Raw genomic sequence first — 20,699 nt, forward strand, 5'->3', positions numbered from 1 at the left:
CAATACATACAAACAGACTCGTCTCTCTCCCCCTGTCTACATACAAACGGACTCATCTCTCTCCCCTTGTCTACATACAAAGAGAGCTTAAGATAAGATATTCCTTTATTGATCCCCTTGGGGAAATGTGAGCGTCATAGTAGCATGGGGGAGGGGGTACAGGTATGGGCATGGTAATAGTGGAAAGGCTATGAATATAGGCAATGAAATTAGATCTGAATATAAGGATGAGCAAGGTATGGCCTAATCGACCTTTAATTCTATCTGGCAGCCATGTGGGTTTTAGGAATATCACAGCAGGAGTGCAACCTTTGGCCTGTTGGTTCTTAAAGGTGCGTGTTGGATGAGCCTACTTTGTACATCATGAGACCTGGCCCTGGTGTTAGAGGCTGGATGTGATGTTCCTCATGGGACCTGGTGTTAGAGGCTGGATGTGATGTTCCTCATGGGACCTGGCCCTGGTGTTAGAGGCTGGATGTGATGTTCCTCATGGGACCTGGCCCTGGTGTTAGAGGCTGGATGTGATGTTCCATTTGGACCTTTGTAAGAGGTAGAGCTTAAGGTGTTGTCTTACTAACATCCCTGCAGCTCAGGCTTGGCTCAGCTAAGCGTGTGGGTGAGCTTCATGTTATCAGTTCACCCGTCATGTATGCAGTTTGCTCAGAAGGGCTCAAGGGTTTTCCTCAGGCCCAAGGCAGCCATCATGCCTAAGGTGCTCAATGATTATTGTTGCCCGCCTATGGATATCTCTGTTTTTCATCAGCCTCCATCAGTATTGTTTCTTTTGTGCTTTGCTAATCCAGATAGAGGAGGAGTGCTCTCTTAAAACCCTTAGGAGTCTAACCTAAAGAGCTCCTCCTCCTGAGAATTTCCCCCTTTTTTTTGTTACATAATATAAAATTACAGATTCATACCTTCAAAATAAGCCATCAATTGTCAAATTTGAGACGATAGTTTTCAATCAATGTCCTATCAAACATTCTGGTACAGTCATTACCAATTTGCAGCAGGAGCCTCTGAAGAGAATTCAGTGAATTCAGCTAATGATAAGGGAACTACACTCCTTCCCAGAATGCAATGTGATGTCAATGTTAATTTCAATGACTAATTCACACCATGAAACAAAGGCCCAGCAGGGAACAATTACAGCTGAATGGGGGTATAATGTGACTGATCAATACAGGCAACACACACTTTGATTTGATGCCATGCATATACACACACTAGATAGACAGAGGTTTAGATATTTAGATAGATATATAATAGTAATATAATAGAAAGAGAGAGAAAGAAAGAAAGAAAGAAAGAAAGAAAGAAAGAAAGAAAGAAAGAAAGAAAGAAAGAAAGAAAGAAAGAAAGAAAGAAAGAAAGAAAGAAAGAAAGAAAGAAAGAAAGAAAGAAAGAAAGAAAGAAAGAAAGAAAGAAAGAAAGAAAGAAAGAAAGAAAGAAAGAAAGAAAGAAAGAAAGAAAGAAAGAAAGAAAGAAAGAAAGATACAGAGAGAGAGACATTTATAATAATAATAATTATTATTATTATTAAATAGAATCATTTTATATAGGCTTGCCGTGGTAGTCAGTGATACTGGTGTATACACACACTAGATAGACAGAGGTTTAGACATTTAGATATATATATATAGATATATAATAGTATAGTAATAGAGAGAGAGAGAGAGAGAGAGAGAGAGAGAGAGAGAGAGAGAGAAAGAAAGAAAGAAAGAAAGAGATACAGAGATATATACAGAGAGAGACATTTATAATAATTATATTATTAATTAGTTTTTTACACACACACACACACACACACACACACACACACACACACACACTAATAACATAAGATAAGATAAGATAAGATATTCCTTTATTGATCCCCTTGGGGAAATTCAGGCATCATAGCAGCATGGGGGGGAGGGGGGGGAGGGGTACAGGTAGTAAAACAACACAGTATACAGGTAGTAAAAGACAACACAGGCAGTGTAAACAATTTGATCAATATGGTCAATATAATTTACTATCTGACTAGCTGAGGAATATTCACATTATTCACAGTGTCACATAAGGTGCAGTATGCATGAGGTAGTGTTATAATTTACTATCTACTGAGTATACATTAATCAAAGTACCAGGGTAGTCTACTTTGTCCCCCTTGGGTTCCTATAAGTCCCAGGTCAATGTCTGGTAGCAGTCGCTGTCGCTGCCCCCTGTTGTGGGGCCTGGAGGCTGCTAGTCGCTGCCCACTGTTGTGGAGCCTGATGGCCGCTGGTATGAAGGACTGTCCGAGGCGGTTAGTTGAGTGTCGGGGGGGGATGAGTCTGTGGCTGAACGAGCTTCTCATCTTGACTAGCTCGTCGTAGAGGGGGTGGTAGGGGTTCTCCATGATGGCATCCAGCTTCCTTATCATCCCCCTCTCTACCATCACCTCAAGTCTAGGTAGCTCGACTCCCACCACGGAGCTAGCCTTCCTCACCAGCTTGTTGAGCTTGTTGGTGTCCCTTGAGTTGATGTAGCCTCCCCAGCATGCCACAGCATAGAAGAGGATGCTGGCCACAACAGACTGGTAAAAAGACTGCAGCAGTTTGTTGCACACATTGAAGGACCTGAGTCTCCTCAGGAAGAACAGCCTGCTCTGTCCCTTCCTGTAGAGGGCCTCTGTGTTGTCCGACCAGTCCAGTTTATTGTTCAGGTGTACCCCAAGGAACTTGTATGAGTCCACCATCTCCACATCCACCCCTCGGATGGAGATGGGAATCGGGGGGGGCCTCTTCTTGCCCCTCCGGAAGTCCACCACCAGCTCCTTGGTCTTACTGGTGTTGAGTTGGAGGTGGTTGCTGTCGCTCCACCCCACGAAGCTCTCCACCAGGGCTCTGTACTCCTCCTCATCATCGTCGGTGATGTAGCTTACGATGGAGGAGTCGTCTGAGAACTTCTGCAGGTGGCACCCGCTGGAGTTGCGGCAGAAGTCTGAGGTGTAGAGGGTGAAGAGGAAGGGTGACAGCACAGTTCCCTGGGGGGCGCCGGTGTTGCTCACCAGTACGTCAGACTGACTGTCCTTTAGTCTGACGTACTGTGGCCTCTCAGTGAGGTAGTCCTTGATCCAGGCCACCAAGCCGTGCTCCAGCTGCATCGCAGAGAGCTTCTCCGCTAGCAGTGACGGCTGGATGGTGTTGAAGGCGCTGGAGAAATCAAAGAACATAATCCTCACTGAGCTGCGCGGCTTCTCCAGGTGCGTGTACGCTCTGTGGAGCATGTAGATGATGGCATCCTCCACCCCGATGTTTGCCTGGTATGCAAACTGCAGGGGGTCGAGGGAGTCACGCACCAGGGGCTTGAGGTGTTGCAGGACCAGTCTCTCAAACGTCTTCATGACGTGTGACGTCAGAGCGACTGGCCTGTAGTCGTTGGGGGTGCTGGGACGTCCCTTCTTGGGCACCGGGACAATGCAGGAGGTCTTCCAGAGCTGGGGCACCCTCTCCAGCCTCAGGGAGAGGTTGAAAAGATGCTGGAGCGGTGCTGCCAGCTGCTCTGCACATACCTTGAGCACCCTGGGATTGGTGTTGTCCGGTCCTCTGGCCTTGTTTACGTTAATTCTGGACAGCTGCCTACTGACCTGACTGGTTGTGATCGTCAGGGTTGGGGGTGGTGGGCAGTCTGCTGGTGTTGGGGGTGGGGTGCCGTTGCTGATGGGTGTGGGTGGGTGGGGGGTGGGGGGGCTGCTTTGCAGGTGTGATCTGGTGTTGGTGTCGATGGGTGGGGGGAGGGGTGTGGGGAGGCCACTCTGGTCAAAGCGGTTGAAAAACGAGTTGAACTCGTTTGCACGCTCTGGAGGGCCCTCCACAGCTGTGCCCTGCTGTTTGAAACCAGTGATCTTCCTGACCCCCGCCCACACCTCCCTGGTGTTGTTGGCCTGTAGTCTGCCCTCCAGCCTGTCCTTGTAGCTGACCTTGGCTGCCCTTAGCTCTTTTTTGAGCTCCCTTTGGACAGCCCTGGCCTGCTCAGTGTCCCCTGCCATGAAGGCCCTCTTTTTCCTGTTTAGCAGGTGTTTAATGTCCTTGCTAATCCAGGGTTTATTGTTTGAGAAGCAGCGTACCCTCTTTGTGGGTACGATGCTCTCCTCACAGAACCTGATGTAGTCTGTGATGCAGTGGGATAGTCCGTCAATGTCATCACCGTGGGCCCTCTCAAACATATCCCAGTCTGTCGACCTGAAACACTCCTGTAGCTCCTCCTCGACGTCGTCAGACCACTGTGGGACAGACATGGTGGTCGGAGGCTGTCTCTTAATGAGAGGCGTGTATGTGGATACAAGCCTCACAAGGTTGTGGTCTGACTGGCCGAGGGGGGGCAGGGAAGTCGCACTGAAAGCCTCCTTCACGTTAGCATACAGGAGGTCCAGAGTTTTGTCTCCCCTGGTTTTGCAGGTGACATACTGGGTGAAGTTTGTCAGGGTCTTGTTCAGTCTGACATGGTTGAAGTCCCCATTGATAAAAATAAATGCATCCGGGTGTTTTGTCTGAAGCGCCGCGACGGTGGAGTGTATGACGTCACTCGCCTGCGCCGCCGCCGCGCTGGGTGGGATGTAAACAGTGAGAGCCAGAACGTGTGTTATTTCTCGCGGTAAATAGTATGGCCGCAGACTCAGTGCCAATAGTTCAATGTCGGGGGAACAGATACGTTCCTTAATGGTGATGTGCCCCGGGTGGCACCATTTGGAGTTAACAAAGACAACAAGCCCTCCGCCTCTCCGCTTGCCGCTCTGTTCACTCCGGTCGGCGCGCACCACCGTGAAGCCCTCCTGTTCTATTGCACTGTCCGGGATGTTCTCGTTCAGCCAGGATTCGGTGAAGCACAGTAGGCTTGCCTCCTTGTACTCACGCTGGTTGATCATCAGGGCTGAGAGCTCGTCGGTCTTGTTGGCCAGCGATCGCACGTTCCCCATGACGACAGCGGGCAGGTAAGGCTTGAATCTCCTGCTGTCCTTTATCCTGTCCTTCACGCTCGTGCCAGCTCGATTTCCCCGTCTGCGAATCCTTATTTCGGCTGGTAGATTCCTCGGTGGTTCTGCAACTCTGTTTCGAAAGCAGAGGAGAGCCTCCCTCGGGTAAACCAGCCCGCCGTTGTTGCTGTTGTTGTTGTTGTTGTTGTTGTCCTGCCGCGGGTAAACCAGCCGAATTTGAGTGTCCATTGTTCAGAGCTGTGCTCGACCGAACTTGCCTAACTCAGCTAACTTCACAGAAGTTGTTACAAATGCCTTAACTTGGTCTAAAGCAACGCACAGTCACTTATACACCTATTAAGTAAGTATAATCACAAAAAGAATAAGTAAGAAAGTAGTAAACGGGATAAGAAGTAAAGGGGGTGGGAGCTGCTATGAAAAGGCTGCCACTCTCCTCGGCGCCACTACTAAAGATCATGATCATAACCAAACCAATTTCAAATGTATCATCAAGTACAAAATAGATTTGATCGTAATATTTATGAGAATGCATGTTTTTTCACACTACAGGAGGAGTATGTCACAGTATGATGTCATAATCGAACATTCTAGAACATTTGTGTTCTATATATGCAACAATTCTCTGAGCATTTCCTGGCATTTTTTCAGACTACAACATCAATCCAGACTGGTTTGACCCTGATGTAATGTACTGATTTCTTTTGATTTCTCTGTTTGAGAGAGAGAGAGAGAGAGAGAGAGAGAGTGTGTGTGTGTGTGTGTGTGTGTGTGTGTGTGTGTGTGTGTGTGCAGGGGAGTAGCTGGGGGGGGGGGGGGTTAGGATGATTCCAAGGGCCCAGCAAATGCCCCAAATTTTTTTATAGATTGGGGGCCCCACATTTTTTTAATAGATTGGGGGCCCACAAATTGATTCTTTCATGGGGCCCAGAATCTCCAGCTACGCCCCTGTGAGCGCACCTCTCTACTCTAGACTAGAGAGCTGTCATCACCGTGATGCGCGCTTGAATGAACTGCGAGATAACTCATAACTCGTACACACACGCACTCTGTCTCTGCCATACAGTAGTTATGTTGTTTTAGCGCGACGTGGGTATATACACGGGCGAGGATGAAAAGCTTAAGCATGTTAGACTACTTTTAATTCATAAATTAACGTTCGGTCGGGTCCGCGTGTATTCTCGAGAATGATAATAATAATGCAGGACCTATTCAGATTATATTATCAACGACAGACAGTGAGAAACACAACCCCCCCCCCCCCTCTCGCGCTGAAGAATATGCATATTAGATCACTCAGTGTGAGCGCACCTCTCTACTCTAGACTAGAGAGCTGTCATCACCGTGATGCGCGCTTGAATGAACTGCGAGATAACTCATAACTCGTACACACACGCACTCTGTCTCTGCCATACAGTAGTTATGTTGTTTTAGCGCGACGTGGGTATATACACGGGCGAGGATGAAAAGCTTAAGCATGTTAGACTACTTTTAATTCATAAATTAACGTTCGGTCGGGTCCGCGTGTATTCTCGAGAATGATAATAATAATGCAGGACCTATTCAGATTATATTATCAACGACAGACAGTGAGAAACACAACCCCCCCCCCTCTCGCGCTGAAGAATATGCATATTAGATCACTCAGTGTGAGCGCACCTCTCTACTCTAGACTAGAGAGCTGTCATCACCGTGATGCGCGCTTGAATGAACTGCGAGATAACTCATAACTCATACACACACGCACTCTGTCTCTGCCATACAGTAGTTATGTTGTTTTAGCGCGACGTGGGTATATACACGGGCGAGGATGAAAAGCTTAAGCATGTTAGACTACTTTTAATTCATAAATTAACGTTTGGTCGGGTCCGCGTGTATTCTCGAGAATGATAATAATAATGCAGGACCTATTCAGATTATATTATCAACGACAGACAGTGAGAAACACAACCCCCCCCCCCCCCCCCCCCTCGCGCTGAAGAATATGCATATTAGATCACTCAGTGATTAACACCTATGCGCTGTTTGTGTGTGCGCGCGTGCATGTACGTGACGCGTTGTAGTTTCGGGGAATACAGGGATATTTAGAACTATACAATTTAGCAAGAATTAAACATATTTACAAGTCGTATTATGTTTAGCAAGTAAGGATACATATAGATTACACTATATGCACTCGAAATTGTCTTTGTTCTATTTTTACAGATTTCTGAAAAACGGGACTTCCTGAGCATTTGTGAGAGATTCTAATTCTTTTGTTCTCCGCCCACGGGAGCAATAAGCCCTGTTGACTCCTAAGGGTGGCTTTCTCACTGCATAGTGAAGGCTACTGCCATGGCATAGCCTACACATGTAAGGGTAGTGTTGTAATCACGGCGAGAGCCTTCCTCACCCCTCTTCCTTCCTCACCATCACCATCACGGCGGAAGCCTCCCTCACCCCTTATCCTCTCACACCCTTATATGGGCAGCATCCGTTCCCCGGTTTCCCATGCTGCCAGCCCATCAATCAACACGGCTGTTACGGATTCCCTCATCAGCGTGAGGATACTTCAGCCCGCAGATCCTGTTCTACCAGAGTGTTAACCTTACTTTCTAGGTACGACGACTAGCTCTAGCCTTGCTACTCAAACCTTGTTGAATTGCCTTGTCGCTAATCCTGTTCTCTCTGTGCCCCAGGACCACCGCCCCGGTACTCCGCTCACCTGGACGCCCCGTGCGGCACATGGAACGCACCATTCCTCATCCGAAGAACATTCTTGTACCTGTCGCACATTCCTGTTGTGAAACTGTCTGCTTGGGGAACCATAATTAAAACCCACCTAAACCGCTCCATTCTCTCTCCTCCTGTGTTCTGCAATTGGGCTCCGCCAAACCCCTATCCTAACAGGTAGAGCCCCCCTCTGGGTGTATGGGCTCATTCTATTAGAGGTATGACTACTTCATGGGTTCTATTTAGGTTTCCCTGTGAGTGAAATTTGTGCAGAGGCCACTTGGGTGTCTCCCCACACTTGTATTAAGTATTATCATCTTTATGTAACTGCCTCTAGTTTAGGTCATGCAGTTCTGGAGGTGAATCTGTACAGCCCATAGTGTCCTCATGCCCTAGGGGTTAAGCCCCGAATATACTCGAGAAGTCGGTGCACATATCCGCGCGGGCAGAAAATCTAACAGGCACACGTATACGGTGCGGACAAGAGCGTTGACGAAAATTACGCAATTTACGTCACACGTACCAACGCGCATCTACGGACGCGGGAAGTATATTCAGGCCTTTAGGTTTAGGGGATGGAGGAGCTATAGGTCATAGTGTCCTCATGACCTAGGGGTTAGGTTTAGGGGATGGAGGAGCTATAGAGTTGATCAGATGGGCTCTCATGATGAGTATCTGGGTTCTGCTTTTGGGCGTGTATAAAACAACCATAGAGAGAGCTGTGTCTCATTCAACTTCTTTAGGGAACAGAGGCTACATACTGTAGTAGCCGGACGTTGTGAGCTCCCCTACATCTAGTATATACAACGAATTTCAGGAAAGCCTGCAGGATTATTAAGGACCCCAGCCATCCCAACCACAAACTGTTTCAGCTGCTGCCGTCCAACAAGTGGTACAGCAGCCTCAAGGCCCGGACCAGCAGACTCCAGGACAGTTTTCCCCCAGGCAGTCAGACTCATTAACAAATAACACTAACGGCCGGCTACCGGTCTGTGAGGAGAAACCAGTACTATTTTAACGCTGTCTTTGCTACTGATTTGAAATGTGTCATTTACGACTCAAGTTAGCCAATCTGTTCTCTGATTGCAGAGATCCTGGAGGAGGCTGTGGAGGAGGCTTCCTGTCTGGGTCTGACCGGCTGTGACCTAACTTTACCCTCTTTAACATCTTGACTCCTCTCCTTGAGTTAAGTTAAATTAAAGGGTTAGCATTTTGGATTCCAACCCTCTCAACCCTATTTCCTAAATTCACCTACCGTATATTCATGGTTGATGTTGACAAAGGGTCAACACAAGTCATGCTGTGCTTCATAGTGGACACCCAGCTCCTCCTTGGTTAACCACAAAACTAATGGAAAGGTAAAGGGGCCGTTTTAAAAATCACTAAACTGCTTACTTTGTGTTCACTGTGGAGTAGGTTTCAACGTTTACTTCAGGGCTTGTAGACTGAAGAGTGGCCCCATTATTTTACATTAGTTGTGTGTTGCTAACTAGCCAGAGCTGTGGATATCCAGTATGAAGAATAGCATGGGTTGTGCTGAGAAAGGACTCTACCAATTAAAAACATCATTGGTAAATATATAGGAAAGAGAGCCAGGGGTCCAGAATTCTGAATTTACCTTTAGTTAAGCTAGTTAACACAATATGAAATAGAATATTGTATTACAAAAGCTATATCATACAAATGTCACATTGTTAAATAATAATGTATACATTATTATAGCAATGCCGTCTACAGTAAAAATCTAACAAAATACAAAAGTCTAAAATATATATAACAGAGGTGGATAGAGTACTGAATTAGCATATTACTCAAGTGGAAGTAGGCTACTGTTACCTCAGTAAAATTCACAAGTAAAATATCATGGCATGTACAAAATAAGTATTATGGTATTTCCATAATTTTTGGTAGTGACCATAAATTTGATTGGTGTATGGTGTAATTTATGTACAAAATTGGCACCATGGTGATATATGACATTTTATATAAATGATTTATACAATGGTCAGTACCATGGTAAAACTACAAACGACCATGATACTTTTTGTAAGGGATACATTTACATTATGTGGTAAAAAAAACAAAAAAAAAACACGGATTAGGTTTTTAAAGGGATATTTTCACTTTAGTTTCAACAGCCTTACCTCTATGTAGGGTCATCTACAATTAAGCTAGTGAGCACTGCTGTCCCTGTTGTCTGCCGTCAACACCATTAATATTATGCCAGGTGCCAGGCTCCTGATTCACTTCCATTCATTTTGGGGATCTAGTCTAAATATTATACTTCTGACTTATAAACAAAACTGCTGCTGTACATATTTCAATAAAACAGACAATTCTGAGTCAGAGTGTTTGTTTTGGTGTTACATATTTATTACCTTTGAAAAGCAGATCCAGTCAATGTATAGCCTGCATTATAATATTGGGGAGTTGTTACCCCCCGGTGGTTACTTGTTGCATTGCTGGATGAAAGATTGTCAACATTCTGTGAAAAGTTGACAGTTGGTCAAACTACACCTCAAGTGAGAAATAGTTCCTTTACTGATCATTTGAAAATGGCAACATTAGCTCAAACATATATACAGATAATTATATTTCTGTATAGTTTGTTTATACTTCAGAATTATGATATTTAGACTCAGTCCCCCAAATTAATGGAATGAGGAGCCTGATACCTGGGTTACTAGTTAGTTACTAGTAGATTACCTTACATAGAGGTACAATAAAAAAAAGTCAACCAACAAACTAGATTCTTGTACCGGATCTCCTCTCTGGTAAACAAGAATACCCTGAAGACTCTGGCAGGAGCACTCATTCAAGGGTACTACGACTATGTGTAGCAGAGTGAAGTTGTTATGCTAGAATCATGGACAGAAACTGTTATCTTTTATCTTAAATAAGTAGGCCAAAACGGAAACACTCTTACTTTGAAGGAACAAAGTGGACCGAGCTCACTCTAGTGTTGTGGAGGGGTGCCTTGGATACTAGTTTATATTAATTTCCTCACATTGAGTTATTGATTCTCCAAACGAAATTCCTTTTTGGGTCTTTTATAATGGGTTTAGAGAAGATAGGATATCTTTCCATTGAATATTTGTTGTATTGTAAATACGTTCAACTAACGTACACAATGGTTTAGCCGGTTTGTCGACGAGAGACACGCCGGCGGAAGTGCTCGCTCTCTTTGAGATTGCCGAGCACGAGAGCACAGGTACGCACTTTCGGTTACCTAATATGGGATTTAATTGCAATGTATAACTTGTAAAATTGATTTATGTTTTGGTTTTGGTACTGAAATACCCTGTTGTGTAATGACATTAATTCGCCCTGTGTAAAACAGCCACAGTACGTTTGTGTACTAACTCATATTCTGTTAACAATGATAGGTGGACTAAACCACGGCGAGGATGGTAATTCATGCCATGTGTGTATGCTGTTTGTGGTTCGTTAACAGGTATGAACCGTTGTTTTTGTATTTCGGTTTAATTAATGCTTATACACTGTCTTTCATTTCATATTGTTTCATATGTTTTTGCTGAAGTCGACTTGTACTGAGCTACATGTACTTAAGAGTAGCTAACAATGGCTGTAAATGTGGACGGCGCGCTGTTTTGAATGTGCGCGCGCGCCTCTCTTTGAGATTGCCGAGCACGAGAGCACAGGTGGACTAAACCACGGCGAGGATGGTAATTCATGCCATGTGTGTATGCTGTTTGTGGTTCGTTAACAGGAAATAAAAACACCATCAACTGAGTACCGTTGTCCGTGTCTACGTCCACCTCACACCAGACACAACGCAGATTCGATCACGCTACAACTGGTGCCGAGACAAGCCGGATCAACTGGTCAGCGGTAGCCGACCACCGGTGTTGCTGGAGAGACGTGGAGGCTTCATGTGCGGCCTAGACGTGTGGATGCTGTTGGCGCGACTTGGTCACGGGGACGCTGCATTCGCCGCCTGTTCCTGAGGTCTGTTCCTGAGGAGGCTGGAGAGCACTGAATCCTTTGAAAAAGATAGTCTCTAATCAAGTTTATTGATCTCAAGTGTGTTACCTAAAACACGCTGAGGAGTAAAACGGTGAAAGTACCATTTGATATTGAAAATAACTTTGAATGAAGGAAACACTCCTACAGGGAACTTGACTGTGGGGAGAGGGAGGGGGGTACTGAGTTACACACCGGTCATGCAGTCTACTCCGGCGAGTCCAGGTGGTTCAGGTTCCTCTAGTCCTGGAAGGAGGAGTGTAGAGAGTCACTCTGAGAGAAATGCCCAATCGTTACTTTTCACCCCGGTTGTTCCCTCACCTGGTGAAATTAACAACACTAGTGTTGAAACATCCCCCAGTCAAATGGCCAATTTGATCAAATCCATTGGGTCAGAAATAGGGGAAGCTATTAGAATGACGTTAATGCAGAACACAATCACGGGGATTTCACCTGTATTAGCTTCTCAAAATCCCCAACAGACGTTCCAACCTGACCAATGTGGGAATACTGTGATTGATGCATCCAAAATGAATCTTGTGTTACGTTCAGATGCAAATGCCCCACCCTATTTTAGAGGGGACAGCACAGATAAGTGCTCTGTTTTTGAGTGGGAGGAACTCATGAGGACGTATCTCAGAAAGAAAAATAACTGTACTGGAACTGAACAAGTTGAGGAGGTTATGAACAAGCTAATGGGGAGGGCCCGGGACGTTACCAAAGTATGGCTGCGTAGCAACTCAACTGTCAGTGAGGCGGGTGTTATTTTTAGCATTTTGAGACAACATTTTGGTGATATTATTCATTCAGAACTTCCATTAGCTGACTTTTATGCAGTCAAAGCATATGCAAGCGAGAATCCTCTTGACTATTGGATTAGGCTTAACAAAGCAGCAGAAGCCACAGAGCAGTGTCTTCTTAGTAAGGGGGAATCTCAGACTAGCCTGAGCAAGCATCTAGTTCTCATGTTCATCCGTAACTGCCCCGATAAGGAGTTGTCCTTAGTGTTCAAAAGTAAGCCATCTCGTGAGTGGACAGCAGGTGAGGTGCAGGGACATTTGGATGAATATTTGAGAGAACATAGAGCGAGTCGAGGTCGGTTGACACAACAAGTGGTCGCCATTGAGTCATCACAGGAGAGGGTGGTTGTTAATCACGAACAAAGCGCGTCACCTGTGGCTGTCAGTAGTCCAGAGCTAGAGCAGCTGACGCCTGTATCTGAGAATAACACAATGGATAGGGTTCTGAGAGTGTTAGAAATGGCGTTAGGCAACAACACTCAGTCTGTACAAAATGGTCATTATGTACAAAATGGTCCTTATGTACAAAATGGCCCCCATAGACAGTTCCCCAGACCTTCTCAAGAATGTCAGGTTTGTGGCAGTTCGGAGCACAATACTAGGACGCATTGTAGGACGCACAGGCTGTGTTTCAAGTGTCTGAGTCCAGGGCATATTGGTATCTATTGTGGGCAGACCACTCCTAGACAGCCCCCTGGTCAGAGACAGGCTGGTCCTCCTCAGGAAAACTAGCCGGCCCTCGTTCAAAGGAGGACAATGTGGGCCCCTATGGTTTTTCCTCCAATTGCAATGATGATATCCAGTCTGTATATACGTCTGTTTGTGAAGCAGCACCCAAAGACAAAACAGTAATTATGCAGAATGTGACCAGAACATCCCAGAGTGACAGTTTATTTTTCACCACCGTATTAACAGGAGACAAGGTTGAGTTACAGGGGATGTTAGATAGCGGATCCATGGCTACTTCTCTGCGCGCTGATGTGGTTCCTCGGCTGAGGGAGGCAGGAGTAGTGACGGGTGATTTAATATCGACTACCAATGTTGTTCTTGTGGGGTGTGGTGGGAAACAAACTAGCCCGGTGGGAACGTGTGAGCTGAAACTTAAGCTTTACGGTTTTGAATACATAGTACCAGTCTTGATAGTGGAGGGTCAGGTAGATGAGCTCATTATAGGCACCAATGTGATGAAGCCCTTAATTAGACAGTTCAAATCCACGGGGGCCTACTGGCGCATATTGGGAACAGCTGAGTCACCATGTCAGGACGAAAACAGTCAGTTTATCAGATTCATGGCCAATCTTGAGAGATGGAGGGGGGAGGAAATTCCTGACAAAGTGGGAACAGTCAAGTTGAAACAGGCCGTAACACTTGAACCGATGAGTGAGCATGTAGTGTGGGGTCGTCTCCCACCCAAGACAAAACTTTCTATGGGAAGTACTGTTATTGTTGAGCCCAGCGCCTCTCGTTGTGTGCACCGTAACATACTAGTTGGCAGGGTAGTTACACCTCTCTGGGGGGATGGGTGGCTTCCTGTCAAGATTATAAATCCGACTACCAAGGCTATCACCTTGAGAAGAAATGCAAAAGTGGCTGACGTGTACCCATGCATTGCATTAGAAGATTTTGACAGTGATACGAACACGTCAGTCCACCAGAATGCCGGTAGAGTGAGTAGTGGCAGCTCTCACGGCAGTCTTACAGCTAAGAGTTGTGCTAGCAACAATGTAGCTAGGGGGAATGATAGACTGGCTAGTCTAGGGCTCCAGAACCTGTCAGTTGATGACTGTCAGGTCTCACCAGTCTGGAAAGATAGACTGACTGATCTAATTGAGAACTATGAGGATGTGTTTTCTAGACACCGGTTGGATTGTGGTGAGGCTAGTGGCTTCTGTCACCGTATCCGACTGACTGACGATCGGCCCTTTCGGTTACCTTACCGGAGGCTCTCCCCCGCCCATTACCAAAAGTTGAGAGAGACTCTGAACGAGATGGAGGACAGGGAGATAATTAGGAAGTCGAGTAGCGAGTATGCATCCCCCCTTGTTCTTTGTTGGAAAAAGAATGGGGAATTGAGACTGTGCACAGATTTCAGGTGGTTAAACGCTCGTACTGTGAAAGATGCACATCCATTACCTCATCAAGCAGATGTACTTGCAGCGTTAGGAGGCAATGCCTTTTTCAGTTCTATGGATTTGACATCCGGGTATTACAATGTCCCACTGAATGAGGATGATAAGAAATACACTGCGTTCTCCTCTCCTCTCGGTTTACATGAATATAACCGTATGCCCCAGGGGCTTTGTAACAGTCCAGTTACGTTCATGAGAATGATGCTCACAATCTTTGGTGATCAGAACTCACTGAGTCTTCTTTGTTACTTAGATGACCTTCTGGTCTTTGGCAAGTCGGAAGAAGAGAGCTTGCAGAGGCTGGAGATGGTATTTCAGCGTTTACGAGAACACAACCTGAAGTTGTCTCCATCTAAGTGTCAGTTTCTGAGAAAGTCACTGAAGTTTTTGGGACACATTGTTTCTCGGGAAGGGATAGCCACAGACCCCGATAAGGTGCAGGCGATAGTGGGTGTGACGGAGCGCGATATTATGGAGTCGGATGGGGTCACCCCGTCTGCCAATAAGATCCGGTCATTTTTAGGAATGGTGGTGTATTATCAACATTACATTGAGAACTGCTCTGTAGTTGCAAGACCACTGTTTCAGTTGACCACGGGTGTGAAAAAGCCACGGAGAGGCAAAGTAAAAAGCAAGAGAGCTGCCCCCCTTCGTAGGCTTAGTGCAGCAGACTGGACTGTGGAGTGTAGGGAGGCCTTTGAGGCGTTAAAAGCCGCATTGGTGGGACAAGCTCTGTTGGCTCACCCTGACTTTTCTCAGCCATTTTTATTGTCTGTAGATGCGTCCACTAGTGGACTGGGAGCTGTGCTTTCACAAGTGCAGGAAGGGTGTAGCACAGCCAGGCCCATAGCTTTTGCTAGTAAATCTTTGAATCATGCTCAGTCTAAATATCCCGCTCATAGGCTTGAGTTTCTCGCCATGAAATGGGCTATACACGACAAGTTTAGCCATTGGCTGCGAGGACATACATTTACAGTGTGGACAGATAATAATCCACTTAAGTACATCCTCACAAAGCCAAAACTCGATGCATGCGAGCAGAGATGGGTGGCTAAGCTGGCACCTTTTGATTTTGACATTCAGTACATTCCTGGGCCTAAAAATACAGTAAGTGATGCACTGAGCAGGGAGCCGTTTACTAAGCCTAGGGTGATGCACAGGCTGACAAGGACCTCGTATGATGTCTTGTTGAGGGAGGCTAAGGGTTTGGAGGTGGATGACGTGCAAAACATGTTCCGTCTTACCTGTGAGGAACCAGAGGTGAGGAGGAAGGGCCTAGGGTTGTCCACTCAGAGTTCAGTTAAGGCCAGTGGTGAGGTGGGTAGTGACAGTGGGAGCATATCCCGTGAAGAGGTATCTGCTGTACTCCACACACATCGCTGTTGGGAGGATGGCGCCGCTATGAGAGCAGTCTCTCATGTGCAGCAGCTAGAAAGGTTGGTGTCCATGGGACAGAGCCCATTGCCTGTCCTCACTCATGAGGAATTGTACGACAAGCAGTGCCAAGACCCTGTTACTGGTAGAGTCAAATTCTTTGTAGATAGAGGCCGCCGCCCATCTCGAAGAGAGAGAGTTCATGAGTCGAAAGAAACAAACCGCACACTGAGACAGTGGGGAAAACTCACAACAAAATTAGGAGTGTTGTACCGTGTTTCAAAACACGTTGTGAGTAAGAAGAAGGTCTTTCAATATGTTGTACCGAGCGCTCTGAGAGGACAGGTGCTGAAAGGGGTACATGATGAGGCTGGTCACCAGGGCCAGCAGCGCACATTGTGGCTCACTAGACAACGTTTCTATTGGGACTCCATGGAAAAGGATGTCAAAGAATATGTGAGTCATTGTAAGAGATGTGTACTGAGCAAAGCACCTGAGCCGGAGGCTAGGGCTCCGCTGGTATCTATAGTCACCACTGCACCACTGGAGTTGGTGTGTATTGACTTTTGGTCGGCTGAGGATGCCAATAATAAGTCCATTGATGTGCTTGTTATAACTGACCATTTTACCAAACTAGCGTGTGCTTATCCGTGTCCCAATCAATCTGCAAAGACGGTGGCCAGAGTGCTCTGGAATAATTTTTTTTCTGTTTATGGTTTTGCAGCCTGCATTCATAGCGACAGAGGAGCTAATTTTGAGAGTGCACTCATAGCAGAAATGCTTCAGATGGCAGGGGTTGAAAAATCCCATACTACGCCATACCATCCTATGGGAAATGGACAGGCAGAACGTCTAAACCGCACTTTAGGTAGTATGATCCGTGCTTTGCCACCTCGTTCCAAGGTGAAATGGCCTCAGATGTTGAACACTTTGACGTTTGCTTATAATTGCACAGTGCATGAGACCACAGGGGTCCCACCCTTCTTTTTGATGTTTGGTCGCACTCCGAGATTACCTGTCGATGTCATGTTTCAGAGTGTCCTTTTGGATGGAGATACAGTGGATGTGGATAAGTATGTCCAGTCACTGGGAAAGGATCTGAGGGAAGCGATGGCACTTGCTCAAAAGCATGCTGAGAAGCAACAGACCAGGCAAGCTGAGGTGTATAACAGACAGTTAAAGGGACATGCGGTAGAGAAGGGGGATCGGGTCTTACTGGCAAATAAGGGGGAGCGAGGCAAGAAAAAGCTAGCTGACCGCTGGGAGAGTGCCGTCTATACTGTGGTGTGTAAAAACAGTGGGCTGAACATATACAGTATCCGTCATCCTGTCACAGGGAGGATTAAGACTGTTCATAGGAACTTGATTATGCCCGTCAATTTCCTGCCTCTGCCGTCATGGGACGAGCCAGAGATTGAGGTGTCTATTCCTGGCACTGTTCCGAGTGAGGAAATGACAGATGATTCTGATCAGGATGAGCTGAGAACTGCCCGGTGGGTTGCTCATCTTCCTGAGTCCAGTGTGGAGGGGGTAGTAGATACCATGACAGGGATGGGTGTATCAGAGCCAGCAGAGGAGCAGGTGGGGAGCATGAGTAGTGATCAACATCATGGAATTACACTTGAGACACATAATGGTGAGGAGCAGGAGTGTAAACTGAAGAAACCACGCCACTTTTGGATGGAGGGACCAGATGCAGATGTTGAATCAGAGGAGTCATACTCTGTAATTGTTTATCAGGATAGTGATCAGTCGTCAGACACGACAACTGTGGAATCATTTACTGGAGACATGATGGCTTCGGAGGAGGCCCCTTGTAGTGCATCCTTATTTGTACCAGTGAGTGAACCTGAATCGGCCATTGTCACTGTCACACCGAGTGTAGTTGAGGTACCTCAAGGGGTTTACACTAGGCGGGGGAGACTCATCAGGCCAGTTAACAGGCTCATTCAGACGATGGCTGTACAAAGAGTCAGGGCTCTGCTGTCATCCTAAAAGATGACACAATTTTTTTTGTTTTCTTTTGAGTAATTCTTTTTATTACTAGAGTTTTTTCTTTTTTTTTTTTTTTTTTTTTTTTCATTGATTTTGCTGTTTGATTTTCTTTGAGTCATACTGGTAGTTACGGTTGTCTATTGCATTAGACATGATTTGGTAATTTTGGTGTATTCCATGGTATAAATATGTACGTGGCATGTTTTTTTGCCTGTGGTTAGATGAGGGATTAGCTACCCTTTATTTTTCCTGATCCTTTATCGGATAGCTTTTGAGCTGGTCAACCTATTTTCTAGGTTTGGAATTAAGGGAATACACCGGGTTACATGTGACGCGCTGATTCATTGTAATTTTTTTATTATTTTCTGTTTCTTTGGTTTATACTTACGCTGTTGAGTTGATTGAAGGGAACACTGTCCATGATCTGGCATAAAACAGTAGGGGAGTATGTAGCAGAGTGAAGTTGTTATGCTAGAATCATGGACAGAAACTGTTATCTTTTATCTTAAATACGTAGGCCAAAACGGAAACACTCTTACTTTGAAGGAACAAAGTGGACCGAGCTCACTCTAGTGTTGTGGAGGGGTGCCTTGGATACTAGTTTATATTAATTTCCTCACATTGAGTTATTGATTCTCCAAACGAAATTCCTTTTTGGGTCTTTTATAATGGGTTTAGAGAAGATAGGATATCTTTCCATTGAATATTTGTTGTATTGTAAATACGTTCAACTAACGTACACAATGGTTTAGCCGGTTTGTCGACGAGAGACACGCCGGCGGAAGTGCTTGCTCTCTTTGAGATTGCCGAGCACGAGAGCACAGGTACGCACTTTCGGTTACCTAATATGGGATTTAATTGCAATGTATAACTTGTAAAATTGATTTATGTTTTGGTTTTGGTACTGAAATACCCTGTTGTGTAATGACATTAATTCGCCCTGTGTAAAACAGCCACAGTACGTTCGTGTACTAACTCATATTCTGTTAACAATGATAGGTGGACTAAACCACGGCGAGGATGGTAATTCATGCCATGTGTGTATGCTGTTTGTGGTTTGTTAACAGGTATGAACCGTTGTTTTTGTATTTCGGTTTAATTAATGCTTATACACTGTCTTTCATTTCATATTGTTTCATATGTTTTTGCTGAAGTCGACTTGTACTGAGCTACATGTACTTAAGAGTAGCTAACAATGGCTGTAAATGTGGACGGCGCGCTGTTTTGAATGTGCGCGCGCGCCTCTCTTTGAGATTGCCGAGCACGAGAGCACAGGTGGACTAAACCACGGCGAGGATGGTAATTCATGCCATGTGTGTATGCTGTTTGTGGTTCGTTAACAGGAAATAAAAACACCATCAACTGAGTACCGTTGTCCGTGTCTACGTGCACCTCACACCAGACACAACGCAGATTCGATCACGCTACATATGCTTGCACCTCATGGTACCAAAGCACCTCAAAGGCGCTAAAAACAAGATTACAAACATCACAAAACAAACTGGTCAGACTACTACTTGACCTTACTCCTAGAACCCACCTCACCCCTGCCCACTTTGACTACCTATGGCTTAGAGTAGAAGACAGAGTACAGCAACTTGCAATGGGCCTGGTCTACAAGATACACTACGACTAAAGTACCCATGTACATGTCAAAATACTTCCCAAAGGTCAGTGAATACCACGACCACAACACCAGAGGGAGCTCAACAAATCATGTTAAACCCAGATTCGGCTCAAACAAGGGACTAAACACGTTTAACAATTATGCCACATCAATGTGGAACGCCCTACCCAAAGCTGTAAAGGAATGTGAATCCCTACCCACATTCAAAACCGCTCTTTTTTTTTGATCCACTTTTTCTCCCATTTTCAATTTTTCTCCCATCCCAATTTTCGTATCATCCAATTCATCCCTCCCCTGTCTTTGAACGCTGTTTCTTGCCTCCCACAAGCCGGCTGCAATGTGGACTAAGTCATACATAGCACGAGTCCCCTCCGATACTTGAGGTAACAGCAGTCGCATCTTTCCACCTACGCGGCTCGATCGTTCAGCGTCAGGGGTCTGGGCTTTGGAGGGGCCCCGCCCCCGTCGCTTCCTGATTCTACTGCGCAGGCGCACCAACCGACCTGTAGGAGTCGCTGTCCACAACGCCCGATCCCCACCCATCAGTTTCCCTCCCCCTAATACTGCCAATGTGTATTAGTGCGGACGGCCAGCTAAACTGAAAGCAATGTGGAGCACTGGGCTCGAACAGGCGAACCCAGCGTCTCCAGTATTCGTGGTGAGCGCCTTGCCCACTGCACCACGTAGCCGCCCATTCAAAACCACTCTTAAAGAGCACCTACGGGAGTCTGCAATTCGAAACTGGCCACCGTAAATGTCCAAACCCCCCCACCCCCTCCTAATAGACAGTCTCCTCCCCACCGTATGTATATTTCTCTCCCACCCACCCCCTCCTAATGTACAGTCTCCTCCCCATCATATGTATATACTCTCTGTTAGGATCTATGGGTAACAGTACTGTATATTTGCATATCGTATATTATGTCACAAATGTAACAGTACTATACTGTATGTCATGTATGTCCCTATGCCATAAATGTCATGATGTCATGAATGAATGAATGAATGAACTAATGAATGAACTAATGAATGAATGAATGAATGAATGAATGAATGAATGAATGAATAAATGAATGAAAACTTTATTTAACAGATTGCAGAATGGGTACAATACAGTATGGCTC

The sequence above is a fragment of the Notolepis coatsorum genome (assembly GCF_963971535.1).
Source record: "Notolepis coatsorum genome assembly, chromosome: 19".
In the NCBI taxonomy this organism is placed as follows: domain Eukaryota; kingdom Metazoa; phylum Chordata; class Actinopteri; order Aulopiformes; family Paralepididae; genus Notolepis; species Notolepis coatsorum.